Here is a 19,614-nt window from a genome sequence, read left to right as displayed (position 1 = left end):
TTCACTATAATTTTTATTAGTTCATGACCGATTATAAATCAAAGTTATGAAAAGCGTTTAAGCAGCTTTCCCCAATCCCTGGGATTCATAGCTCTCGGAGTTATCATTTGAACAAAGGTGGTAGCTGGACCCCAGTGCTACTCTGGGATGGTGGGCTTATGGAAACTTAGCCTTTCTCTTCCATCTCTCTTTAAAATGTGATCTTGTTATAAGACAAGAGAGAGAAGACTTTTCAGTTTAAATCCCTTCTTTTCCCTTAGGTAGGGCTCTGAATTTTAGATTTCAGGGATGAATAGGTAACCCCAGTGAGTGATTTGAGACTACAGTACATAAAAATGTGTCAATAGTTCAGGATGACTGATAGCTCGTCTTGTAACCAAAGCCACCTGCAATTTTTTATAGTCCTGCAGCATGAGCCATCTTGCACAGATAATCAATTCTATTGCACAAACAGTCACTTCTGTTCACCAAGAAGGCCTGCTTTCTCTCGCCAAGCAGGACTATAAAAAAATCCAAATTATCAAAGCTTCTGAAATACTGGGAGCATTTGTAAAACTAGCCTTTTGCATCTCCTCTCTATACCTTGCCGCTCTCATCTGTTACGAGTTAAAGAGCAGTGAGACCATTTATGCTGCTATAACACTAATCTGTGTTATAGTGAGAACTTCAATGACATGTTCATATGCATATATGCAGACACACACTCATGCACACAAATATTTTAGTAAAAAAGTATCATTTCTTACCCAGTTTTTGCCTAGAATATTTGTTTTCTTTTTTTTGTGAGAAGGATTGACCCTGAGCTAACGTCCATTGCCAGTCTTCCTCTTTTTGCTTGAGGAAGATTGTCACTGAGCTAACATCTGTGCCAATCTTCCTCTATTTAATGTGGGATGCTGCCACAGCGTGGCTTGACGAGCTATGCTAGGTCTGCACCTGGGATCCAAACCTGTGAACCCCACACTGCCAAAGCGGACCACATGAACCCAACACTATGCCACCTGGCTGGCCCCCCAGAATTTTGATCTTTAAATAAATTTTCTCCTAATCCTTTATTTTTCTTTTCAAGTATCATATTGCATTGCCGTAACAGCCTATCGACAGCAAGAATTCATTTTTCCTCAGCTACTTTCTGCATTGCATTGAATTAAAAATTGTTAGTTTGAATTTGAAATCTGAATTTCATGAGATAGTCACTAAAAATATCCTTGCGAATTAAAGTTTTTGAGTAAAGCAGGTGATATACAGATAAACAGTTCATATATTTTTCCTCGTCCCTTGAAACGCCATTATACTGCAGAATTAGTGGCACTAGGTTTCTTACTCGCTTCTTCAATGTGGTATACACAATGTCATATTTGCCATGAAATAGTTAACAGTATTCAAATAGAAATTAAGTCATTCGTTTATTCCACAAATATCTGTTGAGCTTTGAATAGGTGACAGGCCCTGGCTTTAGGTGTTAGGGCTGAGGATGCAGTGTTGAACCGGATGGTTCAGGTCCCATCCCCAGGAGCTGACATTTAAAAATTTAGGTCATCCCTTAGGTCTAATGGCTCCACGTCTAAAATTCTCTTTGTAGTAGTTGGGCCACTAAAATAATGACTTTAAAGGAACCCCTAAAACCTTAGGATTTCACAAAGAAGGGAAAAAATCAGTAATGAATGATTCTGGCTTTTTAGTCATAAAAGAATATTTTCCTTTCTGAATTTCAACTTGAGACATGGTTGTTAGTGGTTAAACCCAGGCACTTTCGTAGTGGAGAACAAAGTCAAATTCAATGGGTCGTATCCTGTCCAGTTTGTAGCAGAGCTTAGAAACCATAAAGAACTCTCTTATTTAGAATTCTCTGACAAATTCCAGGTTGAAAGTCAGCTTGGGGGCACAGTTTTTTTTCCTTCATATTATCTGGCCCCTAAAAGGACCCTTCGATGACCTAGCTAACTGCTGTCACATTCTGAACTCAAGTCACCGTTTTCAGGTGCCATGATAGACTAATTGTGCTTCAGTTTCCTGGTCCCTGCTGCCTTTTCAGTGCATCTGTAAGGTCAAATTGATTAATAATACTAAGATATTATTTGGCTTTTTCATCCTCTTTCTCTCGCAAGTGCATAGTTAAGTTTTTCAGTGTACGTTTGGAACTTCTGCATAACTCAGTGAATCAATATTTCCTATCTGATCGATGATTGCTGTTACAAATGGTGCAGGGGTAAAGATCACGTGCTAAATCAGAGGATTTTAACAGGGCATGAAAAGTTCACTGATAGGGGTTCAGATTCCTATAGAAACCACCAGTTGTTAAGTTTTGGTGTAGTATCAGGGAAATAATATCCAAAATTATCTGAAAAGGCTGTTACATTATTCCTCTGTTTTCCAACTACATATCTGTGTGAGAATGGGTTTTCTTATATACTTCAACCAAAATAAGATATTGCAATAGATTGAATGGAATAGATAGGAGACTCCAGCTGTCTTCTATTAAACTAGACATGAAAAATTTGGCAACAATGTAAAACAATGCCATTATTCTTGCTACATTTTTGGGGAAAATCTAATTGTTTATAAAAATTTATCATTTACGTTAACGGTACTGGGTGTTTTGATTGTTTTAGTGAATTAATAAATATTAAACATTAGTTTTTGTTTGTAACATGGTGAATATTGATAGATATAACCTACATAAGAGAAAGCTCTTTAGAGTCCTTGGTCTTTTTTTTTGTGAGGAAGATTGGCCCTGAGCTAACATCTCTGCCAGTCTTCCTCTATTTTGTGTGTGGGAAGCCGCCACAGCACAGCTTCGTGAGCAGTGTGTAGGTCTGGGCCTGGGATCTGCACCTGCGAACGCTTGCCCTCTGAAGCCAAGTGCATGAACTTAACCACTACACCACTGGGCCGGCCCCCTCCGTCATTTTTAAGATTCAAAAGGGGTCTTGATATTAACCAATTTAAGAGCCACTGATCTAAAGGAATGAGTTAGCAACTCAAGTGTAGAGTGAGAATTTGTAGCAGTTACATTCCCTGGGATCCAGGATCTGCTCCTAGTTCTCATTTTGAAGCAGTGTCAGGACGTTTAGATAGTCTCCTGAATGGTTTGGGGCTTTCCATTCTGTGTGTGATTACAGAGGATGAAGACAGAAAGCCAGTACAGTAATTTAGTCAATAGAGTTCATTTTTAATCTCCAATCTCTTGTGTCCCAAAGTCATGAAATCCTCTAGGACCACTTAAGAGTTTCAGACTACAGCTACTGAAGGTGGAGCATTTTACGAGGGCTTCGTGACATTTATTCTTGGAGATGCAGCTTGCAGCTCCGCATGCTAAAAGAAAATCAAAACTGCGTGTCTGAAACATCTCCATCATCCATTTGGAAGTGAAGAATTCTGCCTGCTCTCCTTCCATCCTTGCAGGAAGCTACACCCAGCTCGCTGCTCAGTCTGGACTTGTTCTCAAGGTCACCTATGTAATTTTTTTCAAAGCCTCACTGTCCTTAGTATTCTCAGAGATAATAGCACCGGGCCCATCAGTCATCATTTCCTCATCCTCAATTTTCCTTTTCGCTTCCTGCAATTTTAATCCCAAGCCCCTGCAATTCCTTTCCATGGAGGCTTAAGTGGCCCCATTTACAGCCAATTTTCGGCTAATATTTGATGCATTCTTTTAAAATAAACCAAATAGTCCTCACTCTGCAGGCTTTGTACCGTTGGACTTAATAAAATCAAAGACTTGATAGTGGGCTTTAAACTGATGTGTTTTTTTTTTGTTTGTTTCATGATTTTTAAAGAAAAATAGAGACCTTTTGAAATAGGAGGTAGATATTTGTTCCTGATGGGTCAATTTCAGAATCTAGGGCTGTCATTAATAAAGGGAAAGAAATCGCTCTTTCATCTGTGTTGCGCGTTGCACCAATTCTTATAGAGGAGAGAGAGGGGAGGGGAGATGGGTAAAGAAACCATAGATTTTTCTGGGGGCTGTTTCCTTCTAACCTTCTTTGGGGATGCCTTATCTCTGGCCCCTTCTGTAAGCTGATCCAGCTCATGTCGGCCTGACACATGAACCATGCAAAGCTTCTTTTTAAAGAGATTTTAATTCCTGCTTGACAGGCTAGGCTGAAGCCCATGAGTGACAATAGATGTTTTTTTTTTTTAAACAAGAGTGAAAGCCACAGTGCACCTGGTTTTCCATAACACAAGACACTTTTTTTTTTTTTAAAAAAAAAAAAAAAAAAACCAGTTAAAAAAAGCTAAATCTTAAGTAATAAGACAGCTGAGTTTGCCAGGCGTCATGTCTTAAGAAAAGAGTGCCACCATTTTTGGCCTGCCTGAAGGCTGTTTTTGTCCCTAATCTGTTTTAAATCTTTTAAGGGTTTTATCATTTTTTCCGCCTTTCCATAAAATTAACTCATTTCTTTAATATATTTTTTATCCTAGTCTGAAATTTCATCCTTAGTTATCCCCCATGTGGAGAAGTATCAAAGTATCACGTATCATAAGATAAATGACATCTTTGGACCCAAGATATTTGGGTAAACTGACCATGTCCAATGTCTTGAGGGGAAAAGCTAGAAACTGGGATCATCCTTAAGGATCGCGTGAGTCCAAATCTAGAAAAACAGTGAAATGATTTAGGAGTTGCCTGAATGTCGTCTTTGCAGATATAAAATGAGCTCCGTTTTATTTATGACCATAGCAAATTTCAAACAGCTTTCATTTCCCCTGGTATTATGCATTGCAAGCCGTGGTAAGGTCTGAAAGTAATAATGAAAGCTCTGATAATGGAGTTAGTGCTGGCGGCGCCATGACAAGGCTGGTGACTAGAGGGGAGCTGTCATCTATTAACTGAACACTGGGTGCCAGGCCTCCTGTTCAGGACTCTACGTACTTTTTTCTCTAATTTGCATATCAGCTCTCAGAACTAGTTGTTGTCATCTCCGTTTTACAGATGACGAACAGGAGAAACTAGGACACCAAAAGTTGGAATGACCTGCTTCATATGATGCTCGTGTAAGCTTGGTGCCAGAGCTGGTACCATGTTGCACAAAGTTGGTTTAATCAGCTTTTTGACGGCACCTCCCTATTTACATCAAGGGAAGAAGAGCCACTTTTAACTGTATAGCACAGCCCCATTTACATAATATTTTCACAGCACTATCTTGAGCCTTGCAGTATACTTATGAGATAGGTGGTCTTATTATCCCCGTTCTGCATTTCTTCCTATCCGTGATACTGTGGTGATTGATGCTAATTATGATGACTGGGAGGAATTGTAGAATACTAAAGTAAGGAACGGTTTCTGGTTACGTGAACTATGTTTATAGCATTTGAGTAAGTGTTTTATTAATGTTCCAGTGGAAGAGATTGTTCTCTATTTAAAATAGAGTTGTGAGCCTGGCCCCGTGGCCGAGTGGTTAAGTTTGTGTGCTCTGCTTTGGTGGCCCAGGGTTTCGCTGGTTTGGATGCTGGGCGTGGACCTACTACCGCTCATCAAGCCATGCTGAGGCGGCGTCCCGCATAGCAGAACCAGAAGGACCTACACTAGAATATACAACTATGTACTGGGGGGCCTTAGGGAGAAGAAGGAAAAAACAAAATAGACTTGCTACGTTCGTGGGTATAAGTTTTTCTCAGGGCTGGCAGCACTGGCTGTTTCTCAGTGGACATGTTTTCAAACTGTATGTTAGTTTCTTGGAAAACATTTCAAAAGTAGCTTACCGTGCAGGAAAGTCAGGAACCGAAGGGTGAGACTGTGCTTTGCTACTAATTAGTTCTGTGACTTTGAGCAAGGCCTGTGACCTTTCTGGGCCCCACTTTCCCCATCTTAACTATATAAGGGGTTGGGGTGTTCAGTAAAGATTTCCTAGAATTTCTTTTATGTGTTTTGAAAAAGTTAGTGACAGCTGGTTCTTGAAATTTTTATTACTCAGTAATATAATACTTATTATATGTCAGTTATTTTCATTGTAAATATGCGAACAATTGTGTGACTACACACATTGAAAAACAGATGGGAGACCATTGGAGGACAACGTTGAACTTCATTCTCTGCTATGGCTAGGGGATGAGGGGCTGTGTTGATGTATTTAGTGTTAGGGCCTGGATTGTGTTTTTATCATGTGTGGATTATCAAAGCTCAAAATTTGGTCTTGCTTGCTTGCCTGCGTCCTTCCTTCCTTAATAATTTAGTCAAAAAGCCATTAAGTGAGACTGCGCAGGGATGTCCAACAGGCAAGTATATTGAAGATAATGGGAGACAGACTCTTATGTCAGAGGAGAAAGCTACAAATATAAAAAAGGAAAGCTAGGGAATGAGTCCTGTGCTGTAGGTTGGAATTTGAGGTATCAGTGTGAACTCACAGATTTCAATATGTAGAAATTACATATGTAGAAATAAATATAATGTAAAGTATATGCATATATATGAATATGTACATATACATACGTACATACATGCACAACACACCCATTTCCTAACCTTGCTCACTGAGAGGGCCACGATACTGTGACAGCCAAGTGAATATGAGCACACGTACTGTCCAGATCTTACTTTCTAAATACCAGTCTTTGCTAAAAGGAACCAGAGATCTTTGAAAAAATGTCTGATTCTAGGGCTAGGGCAGGGAAGGTACCAAATTAGTGCCTTTTATTTTTGAGGAAGGTTAGCCCTGAGCTAATATCTGCCACCAATCCTCCTCTTTTTGCTGAGGAAGACTGGCTCTGAGCTAACATCCGTGCCCATCTTCCTCTACTTTATATGTGGGATGCCTGCCACAGCATGGCTTGACAAATGATGCCTGGGTCTGCACCCGGGATCCGAACCAGTGAATCCCGGGCCACCAAAGCAGAAAATGCAAACTTAACTGCTGCGCCACCGGGCTGGCCCCTCAAATGAGCTTTGAATATCTTGTTGTGCCAGAAAATACAGAAGTTCTCAAAGCATGTTGGGAAGATACCAGAAGAACACAGCAGCCAGCTTGAAAGGATCCCATTAGGCAAACCTAGGACAACTTGAGCATCAAGATAATAATGAGAGTTACTGATTATATCCCACTGAACAACCTAGGGATTCACAGATTCATACTGATATAAATAAGTGCGTAAGTGGGGAGAAGAGAAAGGTCTTCCTTAAAATAGAATGCTGTCTGATAAATAGAAAAAAGGCTAAGATTAGAAAGATGGCAATTTGGCAATTGTGCTAAGAATTCAGGTAAGAAACATCAATGGATGTTAAAAGTAGTGAGTGAAAGTTGGATGAGGATCAGGATATTTAGATCACCTCGACATATCTGTCCACAAATCCTTATTAATTATAAAGGGCAGAACTGAACTCTCCTGGAGAGACTTGAAGGTCTGACCTTTCTCAAGTGATCAAAGTTACCATCACCATTGATGGCACAAACTCACATCACCTGTCACTTGATGGGATGCAGTGAGAACACAGCATCATTTCCCAAAAATGTAACCCTTGAATCTTCCCATGAGAAAACCTCACTAATCCCAGTTTAGCGGCATTCTACAAAATAATTAATCAGCCATCTTTAATAATTGAAGGGTGATGAAGGTCAAAGAGGAGCTGGGTACCGCTCCAGACTGCAGGAGACCGAAGAGAGGGGATAGCTCAGTACAAAGTGTGATCCTGGAATGGGTTCTTTGGCTAGAAAGAACATTATTGGGGCAGTTGGCCCAATGTGAATGGGGTTTCTTGGTGAAGGGTATATAGGAGTTCCTTCAACAGTTCAGACTTTTCTTCTGCTTTGAAATGTTTTTGATATAAAGATTAAAAGAAATTATTAATACAGAAATGCTTAGCGTATAGTCTTTACTTTGTTGTACAAAGTTAAAAGGAATAGTTTCTGAATTCTATTTTATTTGTGATTTGCCTAAGAATCTTAGAGGCTATGATCATTTTGATCAGACTTTTAGTTTTGAATTTTTGTGAAGTTGTATGGAGAAGAATATAGTTTCACGAAATCAGGCCTTTTCTGGACACGTGGTAAGGTTTATGTACCTGCACAAATTCACTCAAATTTGACTGAGAGGAGAATCAGAAACTTAGAGTTTCTTAGAGTCAACACTATGGAATATCATGATGATGGTGAGGCATTTTAGATTAACGGGATTATGAGTGGGTGTTCTAGAGTCAGACTGCCTCGGCTTAAATCCCACCTCTGCCACTTACCGGCTGTGTGACATTAAGCAAATGAACTAACCTCTCTGTTTCTCGTCTTGTCAGTAACTTAGCTAGTAATGTACCTATGTTATGGAGTTATTGTGATGACTGTGTGATTAGTACCAGTGAAGTGCTTAGGAGGGTATTTAGGGTAGAGTAAATGCTGTGTAAGGGCTTTGTTGTTATTATTGCTACTGTTGCCTCCACTCCACATAGTATATAGATATAGATAGTAGTGTAGATACATAGTAGTATAGATACTACTCCACAGTATCTATAATTTATGTAAAGACTAGTGAAGCTGGGTAAAAGAAATTCTATTTGGTAGTTGGAAATTTGATCCCTCCTCACAACCTGATGATAGGAAGACAGTAATGCCATTGATTTTGAATACTACCCTGTGTACCGATCCTTTTCTATGCTTCTCTTATCCCCAAAGCCAGCCCCTACCCTTAGCACCTCTTAGGATTTCTTTACTGTTTTATAAGGGGAGAGGCACGCGTTTTACATGTTCAGGAAGAACAGTGGAACTGAAGACAGAATCAATGCAAAATACAAGGGAAACAAGACTGGAGGATCGGAGAATCAAGATCCAAAGAAAAATGTTTACTTTGGCAGAAATATCTAGGAAATGTATTGACTGCGGGTCTGATTTCAAGTTCACATACTGAATCTCAAAATGTTTACATATTTACAGATGTAAGTAAATTGATGCACCAGAAGAGGCTAGGAAACACTGGATATCCCCTAATGGAGGGGGCTGTGCTGCCAGTCTGTGTTGTCCGTGGGGGACTCGGCATATCCTTCCACCTGAAGCGGGCGCTCAAGGACTCCCTGTCCCCAAAGGGCTTCTGGTCAAGCTCACGACATACCACGCATAATACTTAGAGAACATTCAGCCTTAAGTATTTTTATTTATTTATACTCTGCTCTTTTCCTAAAAGGGTTTGAAGAAACAAATCCAATTGTGTATTACCCAAATAAGTACTAAATTATCCAGGATAGACTAGCATTATGAAAGTGCAAAATGAAAGAAGAGCCCAATTGGCAGAGTGAGAGGAGAGAGAGATTTCAACGAGCGCCTAGAGGAGTGGGTGATGGGTGACAAATCAGAGGAAGGAAATAGATTGGCAATGGAAGATGCGAAGGGCTTCATAGAATGGATGTTTTCTTTTTTCATTGCTATGGAATTTCAGAACTGGAAGCACATTTGTGGTTGATTAGCAAACTGAGGCATGGGAGAGCTTGAGAAACATCTCAACATATAGCACATTAGTTGCAGCTCTGTTAAGAGACCCAGGTTCCCTCTCCTTGACAAGGTGTCTTTTCTTTATATCATCCTGACTATGATATTTTGAATTTCGGATGGCAATTGGATATTTTGAGAAACACTAGCAATTGAATGGGAATAAATAACCTAGAATTCCTCATACCATCTAACCTTTATGAGTCTTTCATGCAGTTGAGTACCTGGGCGAATGTCTATGTGGTAAGTCTGTGTGGTAATTAAGAACTCAGAACCCAGAGGCAAAATCCTTGGGTTTGAATCCTGGCTCTGCTATTCACGAGCTGCTCCATTTTCTTCATCTGTCAAATACTGTTGGGCTAAGAAACTAATGAGGTTATATAGAAAAAAATATCTGCAACATAGGAAGCTTTCAAAAAGTGCTAACTGGTATCTGTCTAATGAATAGAAATCAGAAACTTTAGTACTTTTTGAAGACTTGATGTATTTACATGATTCAGTAGCAACCACATATCTTTCTTTCACACCGCGTTCTAATAAATCGTTGACTTTTGTCCATAGGTAAAATCATCTGTTGGAGTTATTCCATTATCCTCATCCTGTGGAGATCTTGATTTGGAAATTCTTGACAAAATCTACAGTGTCTGACTTACTATCAATGTTACCAACTGAAGGTAAAAGCTAATTTTATTCATTTAAATAGGAATTACTAACTATTGAAGCATGGAAATTAAAAATGATTGATGTGTCTTGAGATCTAGAACACATCAAATAGACTTCTGGTATCTTAATGTTGAAAAAAATTATGAAAACCAATAAAATTACAATGAATAAGGAGAAAAACTTGTTTTCCCTTTAGGTTATGAAAAGCGTCATAAAAATCATCTTCATATCAATTTTTGAGTTCTGCAATACCTAGTTGTTGAAATAATATTGTAAAATAAGAGGAAATGACAAATGCCAAGAAGCAGCTTGCTATGGGACTGAAGCAACTGATAAAGCAAATAGGAAAGACTAAAAAAGGATTCAGACATTGCTGAAAACAGCAGGAGGTGAGCTTTGAGCCCCTCACACTCTAGTCGAAGGATCCAGAAGGTTTGACAGAGGAGAAAATATCTTCTGAGACCTCCTGTTCATTTTGTGCCTAAGTATGTTGTTTTGTAGTTAAACCTGGATGTTGATTAAACAAACAAACAAAAAAGTGTGGGAAACTTCCAATAATCAGCTTATTTTCCAGTCATTTCTCTCTCCTGTTCTCTGTAGAGGTTGTTCTAACCTTCCTTCCTTCATTTCCAACTTCCTACCCTGCCAACTTGCCACATGGTCAGAAGAGAGACTTGAGACATCAACTCCCTCCCCTTCTGTCTCCACGCCCACCCAATTAAACTGCACTTACCCTCCGTGTCTTTGCCGTGAATGGGAGCCAAGCCACTCCCTCAGTCCCACTCACGCCTTCTTCCCATGCTCCAGAACCCACATCAGTACCCACTTCTCTTTACCATCTACCATTCCTGTTGCTTTCCCTTCATCCTGACCCCTTAATTCTGTTTTCACCTGCTCACTCTTAAATCTTTTTTTCTGTCTTTTTGATTGAGATATAGCTCATATGTCGTAAAATTCTCCATTTCGACCTATATAATTTAGGACTCTAGTATATTTACAAAGTGGCAAAACTATCACCGTGATCTAATTCCAGAATATTATTGTCGCCACAGAAACCAACCCCATCATACCCATTAGCAGTCTCTCTCCATTCCCCCTCCCCCCAGCCCCTGGCAGCTGCTAATCTGCCTTCTGTCTGCATGAATCTGATTATTCTGAAAATTTCATATAAATGGAACCATACAATCTTTGGCCTTTTGTGTCTGGCTTCTTTCACTTAGCATCATGTTTTTAAAGGTTTATCTGTGTTCATACATTTTTTTTAAGCATGTATCAATACTGCATTCTTCTTTCATGACTAAATTGTATTCCCTTTTGGAATGTACCACTTTTTATTTATCCATTTGTCAATTGATGGACATTTGAGTTGTTTCCACATTTTGCCTATTTTGAATAATACTGCTGTATATATTTGTGTACAAGTTTGTGTGGACATATGTTTTCAGTTCTCTTGGGTATACATCTAGGAGTGAAAATTGCTGGCTCGTAGGGTAATTCTATGCTTAACATTTTAAGCAACTGTCAAAATGTTTTTCAAAGTGCCTGCACCATTTTATATTCCCACCAGTGAGATACGAGGGTTCCGATTTTTCCAGATCCCTCCCCAACACTTGTTACTATCAGTCTTTTTTATTACAGCCATCCTAGTGGATGCAAAGTGGTTACTTATGTTTTAGTGTCTTTTGGACATCATATTTCTCAGAAACTCTCCTGAACATCCCCAATGCCTGCCCTCTTCGGATTGTGTTAAAAGTGCCTCCTCTATATTTCCATAGCATCCTGTGCTTATCCTTGTAACATCCCTCATCACACTGAATTACAATTGTCTGTTAACTTTATCTCCTCCGTTAGAGTGTGAACGTGTTAGAGAGGGTACTAAAATGTCATTTCCTACGCTATCTCCCAGGATTAATACATGATGCCTGACACCATTTGCTCCTGTCTTTTTTGTAGGGGGAGGGGAAGGTGGATAGGAGACTTGTAGATTAGTATTCATAGTATTATTACCTGAGCCCCTGAACATCAGAATGGAAATCCTCATTGGTACTAATTGTTAGCTGATACTTAGTGGTCTGAGAAAGAAGCCAAGATTTTTTCAGCTTATATGTTTGGTTTTCTAGAATATTATTTTTTTCTTTACTATTGTACTAATGCAATCTAGTCCCTCGGTTTACCAAGAAGTTGGAAGGAAAGAGCTAAGGATACCACAATGTCACCATTAGGAGCAAACCGTTGAGTGACTTTAAAAATAAAAATCAACTAGCCATTTTTACTTGGACCTTTTTGAAAAATGTAACTGATGGAGAACTGTTTCTTTTTCAAAATATTACCAGTTACATATACTAGACTAAAAAAAATTCCAAATGTGGATGGAAGTCAAGGGAAGTGTCGTGAAATTGTGGACCTTCAAAACTAAAGGTCGGTTCCGATGGTGCTGAATACAAGTATCAGAAATCTGAGGTTCATTAGCACCAGAGTTGAACAGATGGGGATCAGGGCTGGGGAACAAAAGCTGAAAGTAGAATTAAACCTAATTAAAGACTTAAAAAAAGTTTGAATTAAAAAGTACATCCAACTTAGAGGTTGACTCATACTAAGTTATAACACCCTGTGTATAAGTACAGATTAAAGGACATTTTTAGTTAGTTCTTTTGAGCATTTCTCTCCAAAAATCTATTTGTCTTTAGAGTCGATATTTAGATAATTTTGTTTCTGGTTATTTATGATCCCATAAAGATTTGTTTTAGTGTTTGAGATTTTTCTTAGTTGAAATAAGGTTATGCTTGGACTAGATAGCCATTCCCTTATTTGATAATGTTTTCAGTGCATTCTTAGAAACTCTATCCAGCCTCTTTGCTGTGATTTTTGTATGCTGCTAGAGTGAAGAGGAAATGGGGGAGGGAAAGAGAGGGAGACGTAAATGTAAGTTGGACCCAGATCAGTGAGATAGCATCAAACGAGGCCAAAATGAAGTTGGCAGATGCTCTTCTCATGTTTCCCACTCGACTGCACACATATTGTTACTTGGAATACCACTTACATTTCTTTCATACTTCTAAGATTTTTCTTCAGCTTCGCTCACAAACTTTAACTTCAAATAGGAGCCAGGAATGAATATTGAGTTTTTTTTTTTTTAACGTGTGAATGTGCTTAAAATGGATATTTTGCTATTAAGGTTTAGTTAGTAAATAATATAGGAGATGCTTTTTAAGATAGAAATGACAGTGTGGAGCCGCAAAGATAGAGCAAGGTGTATCATCTTAGAGGTAGCTAGATCTGAGTTCGAATCCCCATTTTACCACTGAATACTTTCATGACTTCTGAAAATTAGTTTGTCTGGCTTTCCTTATATATGTAACATGGGCATATTAATTTTTACTTTATAACATTGCTGTGATAGTAAATGAATTTAATGACACAGAAGGTGCTCAATAAATGGTTTGTCTTATAGACTGGAAAAATGTGGCTCAATAATTCTTAGGAAAAAAAGTAAATTTTGTCGAACATTCTCTTTAATGTCAGCTAGACATTTTATTCTCATGATGTTCACTTTAGATATAAATGGTAAGTCTATTTCCCTGGTTCCTGTATATAAACATGGTAGACAAAGATAAAAAAGGAAAAACCTTGAGTGTGGGAGTACTGGATAGTACTTATATTTTTGTATAGACAAAATAGTATGGTACCATGTGGTAGTACGTAGTTAATGAAAGTTTATTGAAGTTGAATGGGAGTGGAAGAGATTCAATATTACTTTATTTCTTGTGGTATTTAGGTCACTGCAGACAGCTGAGAATTAGCCTTTTAAAATATATATATATCTCCCCAAAGGAAGAGGAGGCTAGGTAACCTTCCAAAAAGTTCATTCCTATTATTAAAATAAAAACAACAAAACTTTTTATTTTAAAATAATTTTAGGTTGCAAAACAATGCAAAAATAAGAGTTCCCGTGTACCCTTCACCCAGCTTCCCCCAGGATAATATCTTCAGTAACCGTAGTACAGTGATCAAAACCAGGAGATTGTCGTTGGTAGTTTACACCTCCAGAGCTCAACCCATTCTAGTCTGTTTAAATGGAGGAAATTCTTTTCTATGTCTCACTTAATTGATTTTCATTTAAGTATACTTTTTGAGAGTCAGTAAGCTTAATGAAAAGATATTTTGAAGTGAGAATGCCTTGGGTTAGATCTTGGCTCTGCCACTTACTTATTCCTGTGTGCCCCTGAGGACTTTTCTTAGCATCAATGATGGTCTGTTTCTTCGTCTATAAAAGGTATCATTTTATATAAAAGGTCTACAAGAGATACCATTTACCTTGCAGAATTATTGTAAGGATTAGCAATAGTGAATTTTAAAGAGTCTTTTCAGTAAATGGTAGCTTCCAGTACTCCTGTTCTCTTGCTCTATTTTCATCAGACTTGCAAGTAGCTTGTCATTTTCTTTAATGTGGTATGTGTTTTTTTGCACTTTGTGAGCACCTATGAGTTAAGGATCAGTAACTGGCAAATATACTACAAATTCGTGCTTCTTGTGTGTTCATCTCTTTTTAATGCACCTGCTATAGCCTCTTGGCTTTCCTCCCTTTCCTCCATCTTACCTGCACAGTCAGCTCTTCTCTCTCTTTTTTCTGCCCGATAGGCCACAAGTCATTCCTCTGCTCGTATGAACTGTATTGCTTCTCCAGGTGCGTTTTGTCCTGTGGATTCCATGGAGCCTAGTTATTTTTAGATTTTTGTTTGTTTTATTTTAAATAACATCTCTTCTAACGTAATTCTGTTTGATAAGTAGTTGATTATAGCCTGCTTCAAGCCCAAGCTCCTAGAGCCAGCCGCAGGACATCCCTACACAAGTTGCCCTCCAGGGAATGTTGATTCCAGGGCTGTGATGGGGCTTTAGAACGCTGCTGCCTCCATGGCTGCAGAGAGGGATGAGGTGTTCTATTTCTAAACCTGTCGACACATTCTCGTCTCTCTACTTGGGTGGAGCTGCAAAGGTAGAAACACAGTTCTGTGCTCCGCTCTTTATTGTGCTTTTTAACTTCATTTAGCCTAGAGTTGTCTAATCCTATTTAAATACTTTAAAATGACTATTTTAGTATTGGCCCTGGAAAGGTGCTTTCTGGGAATACCTTCTGGTGTAAGACCCTAAAGCTGCCCTCAAAAGACAATTCTCAGTTGATCTGGAATAGAAATCTTGACTTTTCATTTTTTATTGAGCTGCAGGTTGGGACGAGCCGATGGTCTCTTCTGCAGCATCTCCTTCTCCTTTGACTTAGCTTCCTGCTCTCTGGGAGTCTGTGTACCCACTCCCGTTTCCAAGCTTTTTGTTTTATTATTTTGATCCTTAGAGTTTCTACTCTTTTCATATATTCTAACTTTCTTTTCTTAGATCTGCTTGTTATTCAAATGTGTTTAAGGAATGTTTAAAAATGTTGCTTTCTGTTTTAAAATATCCCTTTAGGCTTTAGCAAGTGGCATATCATTTCCGGCTTTAGTTTTGGCCTTAGTCCGACAAGCCCGGGCTGAAGTAGGGGTGAAAAGTTCACTCTCCGGAAGTGCTGCTTGGATCCGAGTCACGTGGGGAGGAGCGGCCCAGCCTCACGGGAATTCCCTGAGGACACGGGGCTCTGGGAGAAGGCAGCCCAGGAAGGGGGCTTTTTCTCAGTTCTGCCTTTGGTGCTTGAATTTTTAATGAACGAGTGGCACTATTCTTATTATTCCAGGAACTCACTGTAATACCTTTATTATTGCCTGGATCCGTGTTTTAAAATTGAAAGTTGTAACCCATCAGTAGGTTATACAATCCGTTTAGTAGATAGAGATCAGCATGAAAAAAAGGAAACAAAATAGAAACAGAATGGGTTGCATATAATAAGAATGTGTTACTTTGTAAGACTTTTGTTTGATGATACGTATATACAAACACATATAAACATATTTTCATAGGGCCCTGCTTGTGTTTATGCACGTTGTCATTCCCTTCTATCTCCAATCTTTTTCATTCAAGAACCCAATCTTTCAAAGTATATGTGCTTGTCAATGATTGCATTCTTATAAAATACACAGCTTTGTATTTTGAATTCATTGTACCTGCATTTTAATTTATGATTGTGTGTTATATGTTCAATTTTGTTTATTTTCTCCACTCAGCATTATTTTTTAAGGTCCGTCAATATTGCTATGTATGTATTTAACCTATTGCTTGCAAATGCTCATAGTGTGTTACAGTGTAGAGCACATTTTACTTACATTCTCTCCCAGGGATGGACACCATGTTGTCTTCATCTTATCTCACCATAAGCAAGGTTCCTGTGAACAGCCTAAGACATGCCCCCTACTGGGAAATACCAAGGGTCATTTATTGGGATCTAGACACAGAGTAGCATTGCTGGCCATAGGGCATATATGTACAGTTCAGGTACTGTACATAGTATCATGTCTCATTACTCATTCAGAATGATTCACCAGTCCACATTCCCACCAGCAGTATGGGTTTCTCTATACCCACATTCCCACCAATCCTTAGCATTATTAACTTTTCTGATTTTCCCTGTTTCTGTCTTGTGGGTGTAAAATGGTGTCTTTGTGTTTAATTTTGCTTTTATGTGATTACTGATGAACTCAATCATTTATCTCTTTATATGCTTACTATTTTTTTGGATTTTTCTCTTTCAGTAAATTCCCCTTCAAATTATTGCACATTGGTCCACTGGAAGTTTTTGTATTTTTCCTATTGATTTACAGAAGTTCTTTGTATATTCCAGATGGTCCCTGGCTCATTCTAGACATGACAAGTATTTTCCTAGGCTGTGATTTTTCTGTTAACTTTGTCCAGTGTGTTCTTTTGGTGAACAGAAATCTTAATTTTGGTGTGATTCAGTTCATCAGTATTTTACTTTGGGGGCTTTGTGAAATAAATTGTCCCTGTCCCTTTGTTATAAAATTTATTTTTTATTATCTGTTTTATTAACTTTATAGTTTTATCTTTCACATTTAGGTCTTTAATCCATCTGGAGTCCTTATGTGTGTAGGGTGGTAGGAAGGAATCCATTTGTATTTTTCCATGTCGTGATTCTCTTTCCTCAACAAGTTGGTGTCACTTTTCTGCCTCATTAGCCTCTTTGTTCTTAACCGTGGTCCATGCTGTTTTGTTATTGTAGCTTGGTAGTATATTTGAATCTCTCGCAGACTAAGTCCTGCTTATTGCCCTTTTTTTTTTTCACAGTGGACTCAGGTATCTGTGAACTTTGTTTTTCCGTACAAATTTTGAAAAATATCAAGTTTCTCAAAATATACCTGAAATTTTGATTTGGAATGTATTGAATTTATAAATTAGAAGAACTCACATCTTTTTAATAAGTTGTTTCATCTAGGAGCTTTCAGTGTTTCTCCATTTATTCCATCATCATCTATGTACCTATTACAGTTCAAATTATAAACGTTATTACAGTTCAAGTTATTCTCCTTAGAGATATAGGTGTTCTTGTTGACACTTGGAGCCAACAGAAGATGAAGACAAATAATACAAATAATCCATAAAATGATTCTAAAGTAGTTGTAGAAATTGAGGATTTAGCAGTGGTTAAGGTAATAATATCCTTTGACCATGGATTATTCATGCAAGGAGAAATCTTAAAGATAATCTCAGATACCCTAACGTACTATAAATATAGATAACTAGTTCCCAGTGAGGTCAAATGACTCACTCAAGATTACAGAGTTAGACAGTGAGAGAACCTCAGGTTTAACTCCTAGTCGATTACTTTTGCCAACAAAGCACGCCTGTAATAGCCATATACCTCTGCATCTTGGTATTTAGTACCTTCCCCCCCCCTCCTGGAAGAGTTAATGTTATGGTTTGCTTATGCTTCAGAGAAATCAGCTTCTTAGCTTCCTGACATTCACGGAAAGAAGATCTCCTAAGATAGAAAAGGAGCTGCTTTAGCAGCATATTGTTTTCTTATGACTAATAGTGTGAGTTGGCATTTGGGGCATTTTTAGTAATTATGTCCCTGCATTTGAGCTGTGATTGATAGAGACTTTAAAAGAGATACACAGTGGTACTTGCATGAACTAATGCTCACACATTAGCATGTTAATGAAGTGTTAGGGTGCTAAGCATGGCCAGCGCGCTGAAGCCGGAGAGATGATCTGTCCTCACTGCTGTGTCAGCCAGACTACACGGTCCCAATGGAGGCCGGGCTCAGATTGACTGACAGGGCCTTATTCATCATTGACACCCGCTTTCTTTCTCTCCCCACGTGCTTGTTGAAACTTGGTTTTTGCTGTCTTTAACCCATCTAATTTTTCCCCAAATAAGTTGGTTTGGGGACAGAAATGAGTGCTCTTCTTTTTGTTAGACAGACAGCAGAACTCATAAGGGAGTAATTACAAGACTAATTCCTCTGTTTTAATGACATCAATTGAATAACGTTAAAAAGTCAAAGCCCACATGATTTCAAGGCATTTTAACTCAGTGCATTTGAATCTCAATAACATGTCATTTTGCTGGGAGTTTGTCTGTGTAGTAGGGCCATTAACTTAAAACACTAAATTCTCTGTGTGTGTGTTTCTGGGGCTGGTCATGTTGGTGGGTGGCAGAGAAATTCTTGCATGTTTCCTGAAGGTTGGCGAGATGTCAGTCTGTTCTTGTAGCCAACATAGACACTACTCTCCCACGTAGGAAACCATAGAAATCCTGCTGAACTCCCATATAGCTGAGTGCTTCCAGAGCCACGTCTTCAGGCTCAGCCTTTCTTGGGAATTGCAGTTTCTTACTTCCACTCACCTGTCAGGACTTCTTTACCCGGCTGTTCCTTGCCTACCTGCGCCCATCAGCTCAACCCATTGAAAACCAAGATCATTGTCTTTGGCTGAAATCGGGGCCTCCCTTGGAGTCCTCATTCTCAGGTTAGCAGCACTCACCCAGCTTGTAGGCTCATCTCTCCCCGTGCCTCGTCCTCCAAGCCCTCATCACTACCTACTGTGTAGTGTCACTCGTGTGTGCCTTTCTTCCACTCCTGCCACTGTCTCTTTAGCTCAGGTCTCATCACTCACATCTGCAGGCCTGGGCTTTTGCTCAGTGTCTTTTTACCAAACTACCTTGGCAAGCTCCTGGTCCAAAACTTCCCTGGACTCTGGTGTTGGATGTGACCATTTATTGTTTCTTCTCCTTGGGCAACTTACTTAACTTTTATGGACCTATTTTTTTAATCCACTAATTGTGAGCAGTAACAGCTTGAAGAACTGTTTTGAATATTAAGGAGGTAATGAATGCCAGATGCCAAACATAAGTGTCTGGCATGTGATGGGTGCTCCTCTCGTACTGCCTTCCTTGATTTCTTTCAACAGTGATTTCTTTCTTTTCCAGACAGACAACAAGCTCCTTCATGCTTGTGTCCCCAAAGCTCCTTTTCTCCTCAGTTCAGATTTACCTTCCCTGATCACTCCAATTCAAAACAGCTTTGCCCAGTCCTGCTCCATCACTGTCCAGCCCATCGCTTTTATATTTTGGTCTTTTAAAATCTCTTTCTCTCTTTGACATT

At 38.9% G+C, this 19,614-nt stretch overlaps 1 long non-coding RNA gene across 3 annotated transcripts in view; it reads left to right on the top strand.

Moving 5' to 3' along the window:
* LOC124226970 (uncharacterized) overlaps window positions 1–19,614 on the top strand; it is a 363,502-nt gene that overhangs the window by 227,539 nt on the left and 116,349 nt on the right. For all 3 annotated transcript variants that reach the window (XR_006885417.1, XR_006885415.1, XR_006885416.1), the window contains one exon: window positions 9,969–10,081. This is a non-coding gene — a long non-coding RNA (uncharacterized LOC124226970). The remainder of the gene's footprint in view (window positions 1–9,968; window positions 10,082–19,614) is intronic.

This window comes from Equus quagga, chromosome 15 (genome assembly GCF_021613505.1).
Source record: "Equus quagga isolate Etosha38 chromosome 15, UCLA_HA_Equagga_1.0, whole genome shotgun sequence".
Lineage (NCBI taxonomy): Eukaryota > Metazoa > Chordata > Mammalia > Perissodactyla > Equidae > Equus > Equus quagga.
Note: the sequence above shows the minus strand (reverse complement) of the source record. Positions and strands in the feature narration are given on the sequence as shown.